We start from the raw sequence: 11,145 nt of genomic DNA, 5'->3' as shown, positions 1-11,145 counted from the left end.
GAAATAAAAAAGAATATAAATTAGATACTAGCAAAATCAAGAATAGCCATGTGAATATAGATGCTTATACAAATAAATCTATAAACATAAATAAGTACATAAAAGAATACATAATTACATAAATAAATGAAAATGTAAACAAACATGTTAATGAAAATATAAGTAAATAAACAAGTAGAAAAAATTGGTACACATGTATAACTACGTAGCATGTCCCTCGAGCCAGACTAAGTCGGTCTAATTTTGTCTAAATTTGTCCTCTTTTACGTCCTGATGAGCACAGAAGTGTTCTCTTTGGTAAACGCTAGAACAAAATGGATAATGAACGTTGTCGGACATAAAAAGCTGGAAATGATGAATTAGGATGAATTAGGAAAATTAGGACAAATCGTGCCTCCGGAATATAATAAATCATATTCAATGTCACTGCAAAAAGAAAGAAAAAAGTACAATATTTTATATATATATATATATATATATATATATATATATATATATATATATATATATACATATATATATATATACAGATAGATATATATACATATATATATATATATATATATATATACATATACATATATATATATATATATATATATATATATATATATAGTGTAATATTACAAACCCCAGTAGACAACATATGAAATAAAAAAAATCTAAGAAGATTTCAGGAGCCATGGAAGTCCGCTCACTCTCACGCAAGACAAAGGGGAAAAATCACCATCAGAAAACCTAATACAAGAGGCCCAGATGCCTCCTAGGACGCTCGACAAAGAGCTCAAGCAGAAAGAGATGTTCACGGACAGTGGAAAAATCTCGTAAAATTTCGAAATACTAGGTGGGGGTGGGGTGGGGGTGGGGTGGGGGGTTGTTCCCTCCAACGCGCGCTCGTGACTTCTTCCCCAATAATTGGCTCGCAACGAAAACAGTGGCGCCGGAGCAAAATGATATTGTGCCCCAGGCACTCTGCAAGGCTTCTGCTAAGGTTCATGAAAGTTACAAGAAAGTCTAATAGGACGCGGGAGGGACAAAGGATTTACTTGGATGCTGGACCTCGTTCGTTTCTTATGTCTTGTTCCCTTTTTTTTTTTTTTTTTTTTCTTCTTAGCTTTTTACCTCAGAAGAATGGTCGCCCCCAAGTGTTCCTGAGAACATGAATCAGGCAGGGCGACCCATTCCCAACAGAGGCCCACAAACACACACGTACATAGACCTACTTGTTTACATTAATTTCGTGTGTTTATTTCTCTGTATCCGACCTTGTTATGGAACGAAAGACTTGTTTATGTTCCTTGTCATGTACTATTTGAGCATCCAGCCTTACTATTTACTATTCTTTTCTACAATGCCCTATGTACGTACGTATGCCTACATGCATGTAGGTAAATGTACACGAAGATGCTCACACCCACACGCACACACACAAAAGATTCACGTGCGCATGCGCGCATGCAAACACACGAGTGACACAAATAAACGAAAGCAATGATTATACACACGCTCACGCACACGCACACACACACACACACACACACACACACACACACACACACACACACACACACACACACACACACACACACACACACACACACACACACACACACACACACACACACACACACACACACACACTTCTCAACTCTCACTGGTGAGGGTTATAGCTTTGGCTCACGAGTCCAACACGTGGTCCATGCCCATGATGGTGAACTTCACAGAGACACACTCAGGAATCTTTCGCCGAACAGCCGCAAATTCGTAACATCAAAGTCGAGGCGGAAGAAAAGGAACATAGAGAACGACGTGGTATTGGAAAGCTCACTGATAAACCGACAAGAAGGGGAAGCCGGCGGTATTCAAAGGCGCTCGAACAATAAAATAAATCTCGTGCACCTGCCCAAAACTCAAAAGGGATTGACCACAAAGACCGCAAGAATACTTCACAATTTCCCCCCAAGTCCGAGGGTGGCCTTCCTCCCTCCCCCCGCACGTGCCCCCTACGAGAACGAAAGCACTGGAGCGATTTATCTGTTTCCTTAAACCAAATACTCGTATGGCTACTCAGGCCTTCCAGACTCCTTGAAAGCTCCCTTCGGACACTCTTCGAAGGGTCTTGCACCAACTCCATCCCTTAAGGTCCGTTTGGAGACTCCTTCGAGACAATAAAGAGTATACAACTCGCTCCACCCCCATCCCAACCTTCCTCATCGCCGCCCTCCACTTCTGCGAACTCATAACAAATAAAAGAAAAGTTCGCACGAAGTGTCCGGGAAGAATTCTGGTAGTGCCAATACACTACTCCCCAGAATGTCTCTCTCTTTCTGCAGCAATTGCCTGAATCTCACGGGCCATTTGGTACATATGGAATGTGGGGTGGCTGGATGGGTGACGTCAAAGGACGGAAATGGGGTATAATGGGTGGACGGGGAGGGCCAATGGGGGGAGATAGAGACGGAAGCTTTGTCCGCTGGGGACCTGGAGATGAAGGTGGTTGACGTGGGAATAGAACATAGTCCGAGGCTTGAGGAATGGAAAGGACCCGAGGTCTAGGATTGCGTCGGGCGTCTGGGGGTTTGGTGGGGAGTAAAGAAATATAAAAATGGAGTCACGTGACCTGGGGGGAAATGGACTTGGAGGGATGAGGGGGAGGGCGGTTTGTGGCAAGGTACAGCGGGAGCGGAGCATAGCTGGGGAGCGAGACAACAATAAGGCCCCTTTCGCACTAGGCAACTAGTGACCGTCACTAGTGGTGGTCACTAGTTGCCTAGTGTGAAAGTCTCGGGCAACTGCAAGCAACCAGTGACTGTCACCGAGTTGTGGAATCCTTTCTCATCATCTCATTAGTCGAAAGAATGGCATCAATGGAGGAGGTGCTTCTGTTGGCTTTGCTGGTCAAGAAAAAGAGACGCTCTCGAAAAAAGAACAATGCATATGCATGAGATGTTACCGGAGCGGGCAACAGCCATAGCCTGTTGCGCAACCGGGCAACCGCAGTGACGTAGTGTGAAAGGCTCAATTTAAAATAATGGCAGGCACTAGTGACCGTCACTAGTGACGGTCACTAGTTGCCTGGTGTGAAAGGGCCCTAAGAGGACAGGAGCTGGGAGAACTTGTAATATACGTCAGCCTCATAAAGAAAGTGCCTAAGTTATTTGTCCAACTTTTCAAGAAATCGAAAAAAATATATAGTTTTTCTATTTCATAAATGTACGTAATGTTCCTCCTAACGTAGTTTAAACCTACTCAGACACTAGATAAAACATTGGGAATTGTAACACAATGAGCAATGAATTTTTTTTAGAAAAAAAATCATACAGAAATTGACGAAAAATGACTTAGGCAATTCCTTTATGAGGGTGACGATATACAGCATACGATCAATGTTTTCCAGACTTTGGTAAACGTACTCCTCTGGTACAGAATATCGTTCGAAGAGGAACGAGAAAGCTATTACTAGATTTACCCAACATGCCGAAATACTTGGCATTTCCATGTATTCCAAGTACACCAAATTTGAATACATTATCTTTTATACAACCATAACGTCATTCCATTAAGTTTCCCGACAGTAAACATTAAACCATCTTCAATCAAATGTCCTTTTTATAAATTCATGATAGTCGACCTTATCTGTCTTTAAGAGTAGTTCTTCGACTAACAGTTATTTCTAGGTCATGTCGAATGAAGAAGAGCACCACGGAAGCTTGGCCTCAAGGTTTCTTTATACCGTAACTTAAATGGGATAATAGACTCGTAATCCAGTGCAGCTTATTGTGTTACGAGAAGTAGGATATTGCAGTAAACTGTGGTTTATTGCAGGCAAGGAGGAGTTTCTGGCAAGAGCACACGTATCTTGGGTGAGGATAGGGTAAAGGTTGAGGTGAGGTTTACACAGGGAGAGAAGGTTTCAGGGTGAAGTAGAGGAAGGGGTCTAAGGGTGGAGCAGAATCTTAGGGTGGAGCTGGGTCTGAGGGTAGAGAAGGATCTGAGGGTGGAGCTGGATTTGAGGGTGGAGCAGAATCTTAGGGTGGAGTAGGGTTTGAGGGTGGTGCAGGATCTGAAGGTGGAGCAGGGTCTGAGGGTGGAGAAGGGTCTGAGGCTAGAGCAGAGTCTTAGGGTGGAGCTGGGCATGAGGGTGGAAGAGGGTCTGAGGATGGACCAGAGTCTTAGGGTGGAGCTGGGTCTGAGTGTGGAGCTGGGTCTGAGGATGGAGCAGGGTCTGAGGGCGGATTAGGGTCTGAGAGTGGAGCAGGGTGTGAGGGTGGAGCAGGGTCTGAGGGTGGAGCAGGGTCTGAGGGTGGAGCTGGGTCTGAGGGTGGAGCTGGTTCTGGGTGTGGATCTAGGTCTGAGGGTGGATGAAAAACTTTACCTCATCAGCCTTTGAAAACTTAAAATATTCATATTTTCAATTTATGGTTAATTGTTCTTGACTACATCTTGCCCAGTATAAGAAAATGTAACTTTTTTCCTACGCCAAAAGCCGAGAGTTTAATCTCCAAGAAAATACAACAAGGCTACGCGGAAGGAGACGAAATCACGCATCGTATACACTGCGTGCCAGAATTATATGCAAATCAATTTTAATGTTCTGACTCCGATAGTTTTTAATAAAAATTAGTGAAATTTGGCATGTTATATGGCAATACTAACACATGCGCAGATCTAAAATTTTAAGCTAATCTGCGCAATAGTAATCAAACGGCAGCCATTTTGGTGACTTGCAGCTTGTTTAAGCGTGCCAACTTTATATGCAAATAATTGGTAAAGTATCAAATATGGTGAAGTGGTGACGGAAAAATAAAACATTGATTATTTTAGGAATATGTAATCTGAGAACAACAATAATACAGAGCAAACATGTTTAATATGGTTTCATAGTACAATCAATATTGTATGTAATTGCCATTCTTATTAACATTGAAGATGTCAAACTTTAGATTTCATCTGATGAAATTTCCTTGGCAGCAGTCAGAACGGCATTCCAGAGGTCCTCCTTGGAGGTGTACTGCCTTCCTCCAGAGTAAATCTTCCTTTTCAAGATGCTCCACAGATTTTCGATGGGATTTAAATCTGGAGAACAGGCTGGCCATTGCATTATTTTCCCATGTCTGGCAAAAACACTCTCCAAATATTCAGTGATTGTGCTTGCAGCATGAGACGGTGCATTATCATGCATGAATACCATCTTTTTCCGGAATGACAAATTCTTCTTCTTGTGCCAGTGTTCGAGGTGTTCCTTAATGAAGTCAATGTAGAGTTTGGCGGTCATTTTCACTCCATCTGCGACTCTAAATGGTCCTACCAGCTCATTATCAATGATTGCAGCCCAAAACATCACACCACCACCTCCTTGTTGACGCCTGATCCGGTGGGGACGTGGACCCTCATTACGATACCATCCTCTCCTCCACCCATCGGGTCCATCAAGGGTCGCTCGACACTCAGCGGTGATCAAAACAGTTTGAAAATTTACCTTCATGTGATTTCTTGCCCACTCCATCCTCTTTTTCTTGTGGATATCCTTTAATGGAGGGCGAACCTCTGGCTTTTCACATTTTGCAACCGTCCTCAGGATACGGCATCGAGTTGATTTGGGCACATCAGGAACACCAGCATTTTCAAAAACTTTTTGGCTAGCTTCAAGAGGGTTACGGCGGACTTCTCTCTTGATCCTACTCATGGCTCGAGGCGACACAGGTGTTTTCTTACGAATTTTCCATTTGTCAGAACGTCCGTTGCAAAGTTCAGGGTTAGTAACAAATTTTTTAATTGTACGATGATCACGGTCCAATCCTTTGGCTATTTCTAAGGTAAATATCTTGTTATGAATACTTTGGACAATTTTAGACTTCTCAGCTTGACTCAAAGCACCTTTACGTCCCATCTTGCATATAAAGTTGGTACGATTAAACAGGCTGCAAGTCACCAAAATGGCTACCGTTTGATTACTATTGCGCAGAGAAGCTTAAAATTTTAGTTCTGAGGATGTGCTAGTATTGCTATATAACATGCCAAATTTCACTAATTTTTGATAAAAACTATCAGAGTTAGAACATAAAAATCGATTTGCATATAATTCTGGCACGCAGTGTATATACCGAGTCTTAAGCCTGTTTCATTCCATGAACCAAATCAATCTCACGCTTGAGGTGAATGACCTTCAAACTAAGGAATAAAGAAAAATAGAAAGAGATGATAGAGGATATAATAAACATGTAAAGACGTTTCATGGCACTATCTTGTTAAAAAAAAAAAAAAATCTTTCCAAATAACGAACCACTGCAGAGGAACCATTTCTAGTTTCAAACTTTTTAAGTGCAAGGTCAAGAGGACTGCTCTCTAAAAAGTTACTTTTAATGAAGGAATTTCCTAGAATATAGCGGCAACAAACAAATACACTACATCCAAAATCATGATGATGATATAACTTAACGTCACAATCTCCCCCCCTATCAGGAGGCTAGGACGGTGCCCATCACTGAGGACTTTGTAGCGTGGAATTTAATGAACCATGCCCTTGGTCCAACTTCGCCGGTGGCTGGATTCGAACCGCCATCCACTCGACCTTCGCCACAAGTTACGACGCCCTAACCTGCTCGGTCAGTGAGCTTCCAAAAATCATATAAGATTAAAGAATAAATAAATATATAAAAAATAATAATAATAAAAAATAAAATAAAATCCAGAGATTTATTTTAAAGATATGTATGATATAAATGACAATTTTGGCGAGACTTTATTTCCATGTGATAGCCACAATTTTTTTTAAATACTTTGTCCACATCAAATGTTGGCGTAGAGAAAAAATTGAAAAATGGCGTTTATATCATGTGAATGCTAAAAAAATTCTAACTTACAACACTTGTTGAAAAGTAATACAGAATCCAGTTACATGATATTTTTATTGGTAATACGAATACGATATTACATACTTTTTTCACATTTATATAAAATGTTGAGCAGCATTCTCGAAACTCAAGAGCATTATTATCATGACAAGAGACTTTGATTAATGCAGTCTTTGCATTAGCAGACCATGTCTGTTACATTGTTTAACTTTTGCTTTGATACTGTCATTTTATTTATGTTTTCGATTTTCAAAAGATGCCATAATAGACGAAAATGTTCAGTTGTTATTTTTATCCCTCTGCGGTTTTCTGCATTATTTTCAATCATACGTTTCATGAGATTTGTATTGGGTGAGCGCATGCGCTCGCACACACACACACACACACACACACACACACACACACACACACACACACACACACACACACACACACACACACACACACACACACACACACACACACACACACAATTTTATACTATATATATACACACACATTTACATATATGTATACATCCATCCATACATATATACATATACATTCACACATAAATTTCAGTCATCACACAGGTATGTACGATGTATATACATGTGCATATAGAGAGGGTCATTATTACTTGTGATTGTGTTGTGGTCAGGCTAGGTTGTGTATCTTTAAGATTATATGCATATGCAAATGAGGAGATTCCGAGAGGGGTACGGAATGGGAAGAAGAGTGAAAGGGAAGGGAGGAGGAGGAAGCGTACGAGACGCTGCACATTAGCTTTCAAAAGTTGTTGGAAATATTAACTTTAAAAGAAGTTTGTAGAGTGAAAGGGAAGAGTGAAGGGGAAGACGTCTGAGACGCTGTACATTAGCTTTCAAAAGTCGTTGGAAATATTAACTTTAAAAGAAGTTTGTTGAGTGAAAGGGAAGGGAGAAGGAGAAGACGTCTAAGACGCTGTACATTAGCTTTCAAAAGTCGTTTGAAATATTATCTTTAAAAGAAGTTTGTAGCCATAAAATGCTATCACTTTGTAGCATTAACGCCTTCGATGTGTCACCACGAAATGGGACGAAGAATGAAAGGGAAGAGAGAAGGAGGAAGTGTCTGAGACGCTGTACATTAGCTTTCAAAAGCTATTTGAAATATTAACTTTAAAAGAAGTTTGTAGAGTGGGAGGGAAGGGAGAAGGGGAAGTCCGAGATGCTGTACATTAGCTTTCAAAAGCTATTTGAAATATTAACTTTAAAAGAAGTTTGTAGAGTGAAAGGGAAAGGAGAAGGGGAAGACGTCTGAGGCGCTGTACATTAACTTTCAAAAGTCATTTGAAATATTAACTTGAAAAGAAGTTTGTAGCCATAAAATGCTGTCGCTTTGATGATCTGCATTAACGCTATAGACGTGTAACCAGGCATTAAGAACCTTACCAAGACAAGCAGTCATTTCATGCATTATATATCAGCTGTCAAGGAACAGAAATAAATTTTACCAAATGGGGTACAATTGAACAATTTGTGGTTGACGCAGATTTTTACTTTTTTTTTTTGTAATAAAAAAAAGAATCTCTATACAAGTTTAAAATATTGTATGATATATCTTACGGAGATCCGTTATCACGACAGTTTGTATGCACATCATCAATTTACTGTACACTTGCTTTGCAATCTGGAGGTAACTTAACGATGATACGTTTCTTAGTAACACTTCAAACAGCGAGAGATTAGTTGGTGGAAATAAAACGAAGATGATCTAGGAATTTATTTACACTAACGTTTCGACCAACTTGATCTTCTTCAGAGAGTGTCTACCAAGTTGGTCGAATCGTTAGAGTAAATCAATTCCTAGATTATCTTCGTTTTACTGCCACCACCCAATCTCTCATTTGTCCTTAAATCAAACAGTCCTATTAACTTTGCCTTGTGTAGTTTCTTTGCTGAATAAAATCGTAAATCAAGAACCAAAATCATTTCGTTGGGGTTGAAAGAACATAAGAACATAAGAATGAAGGAGGCTGCAAGAGACCATAAGGCCTACACTAGGCAGCTCCATATCCATCACCACCTGCCATCCCTATCCATAAAGTTGTCTAACCGTTTCTTAAAAGACCTGATAGTTTCAGCCCTGACTACATGGTTACTAAGTCTATTCCATTCGTTGACCACCCTATTAGTAAACCAATTCTTGCCTATTGCCTTCTTGAATCTAAATTTGTCCAGAAAAGGAGGAAGATTTCATCGTCCTCTTCAAGAAAGGCCTTTTATTTGAAGAAAGCCTCCTGGATATAGCCAGGACAAAATATGAGCGCGACATCTTTAGGGGGTCAATGGAGGTCAATGCAAGAATAAAGAAAAAAGATTTGCAGAAGACTAAGGGACAGAAACGTCTCGAGTTGTAGCTGTGTCTTTCCTGTTGGGGGGATTTATTGGTTACAAACTGTTCTGAGATCTACGCTCTCGTTCATCTTGTTCAATTGGTTCTGGGTGACGTTACGTGGGGGAGGTAATCACACATGCAAATGGTCTGAATCTATCATCGGGAGGAATCGACCTCAGCTGGACTGGCTTAGATTGGCCACAGATCACCCTGGTTTGAGGAATTGGACAAGATTTTGACTTCCATTTAGGGTTAGTTATACTCAGCGTAGGTTAGATTCGTCTTTGGCTTGATTTTGGCCATTCACATATATGGTTTATATATCCTAAAAAAACTTCTGTTATATGACTGCTAAGTAATGTCGTAACACATTAGTAAATACACTAAAAACCCACTGTTGATTGGATTAAGAAAAGAAAGGAAATAACGATTTCCGTATATTTCGATCACTGGCTGTAATCCGCTGAAGAGGATCACGGTCAGTGACCGAAATATACGGAAATAGTTATTTCCTTTCTTTTCTTAATCCAATCAACAGTGGGGTTTTAGCGTTCTGTTATATGTATAAAATGTCCATGGGGACTAGAACACAAAAGGGGATTTCAAGAGTAGAGACTGGCTATATATAACGAAGAGAGGGTAATTTGGGTAGTAAAGTGTACAAAGGCGTGTGGAAGGGTTTAGGAGAAGATAGGAAGAATGAGTAGAGGAAGTGGCTACTTTTCGGTACGGTAGATTTGAAGTAGGATCGTTTTGTGGTATGGCTGAGTGAAAAAACCTCAAGCTGAAGCAAGTTGGTGTGGGATCTTTTTTGATGAGGGATTAAGTCTTGGAAAGGATTTTTAGAATGAGGTCACTTGGGGTAGATCTGATGTAGGGTCGTTTTGTGGTGTGGCCAAGTAGTAAATTTCAAGCTGAAATAACTTGGCGTGGGATCTTTTTTGAGAAGGATTAACTCTAGAAAAGGATTTTAGACTGAGGTCACTTGGGGTAGAGTTGATGTAGGATCGTTTTGTGGTATAGCTGAGTGGAAAACCTCAAAACAGAAGTAACTTGGTGTGGGATATTTTTTGAGAAGGATTAACTCTAGAAAAGGATTTTAGACTGAGGTCACTTGTGGTAGATTTGATACAGGATCGTTTTGTGGTATAGCTGAGTGGAAAACCTCAAAACAGAAGTAACTTGGTGTGGGATATTTTTTGAGAAGGATTAACTCTAGAAAAGGATTTTAGACTGAGGTCACTTGGGGTAGAGTTGATGTAGGATCGTTTTGTGGTATAGCTGAGTGGAAAACCTCAAAACTGAAGTAACTTGGTGTGGGATCTTTTTTGACGAGGTATTAACTCTAGAAACGGATTTTAGACTGAGGTCACTTGGAGTAGATCTGAGTTGGGAGTCACTGGAGAGGAAGAGTTTGGGAGTAACGGTGTTGACGAGCATGGGCGGTTGTTAGGGAGTAAGGAGGGAAGTTGTGGTGGAGTTACCTTTGGAATAAGGTCAAGTTTGGCGGCTATGAGGGGAGTTAGACCTGGAGGAGGAGGAGGAATGAAGGAGGACGGAAGGGCCAAGAACTTGTGGGAGGAGAGGGGAAGGGAGTAAAGATAGGAGATAAAAACGTGAAGAATAAGGCGGAAGATAGAGTAGGAAAGAGGGAAATGGGGAGGTTAGATGACCGAATAAGGAACTAAAAAATGAGGATGCGAGAGAAAACGAGGCGATAAATTAAATGGGAGAGAAAATAAGGGAAGAGGATGAGAGAAGAGATAGGAAAGTCTGAGGTGGGTTGAGGAAGAATAGAAAAATAATGGGTCAAAAAAGATTATGGCCATTCGTTCTTATAGGAGAGGGAGAAGGGGGAAGGGGGGAGGGGGTTGGAGGGGTAGGGGAATATCCCGTGGGATGTCAAAACAAGTTATGATGAGGACTAAAGCGG

Source organism: Oratosquilla oratoria, chromosome 13 (assembly GCF_046742065.1).
Source record: "Oratosquilla oratoria isolate Oo_2021 chromosome 13, ASM4674206v1, whole genome shotgun sequence".
Taxonomy (NCBI): Eukaryota; Metazoa; Arthropoda; class Malacostraca; order Stomatopoda; family Squillidae; genus Oratosquilla; species Oratosquilla oratoria.
This window is presented reverse-complemented; position numbering follows the sequence as displayed.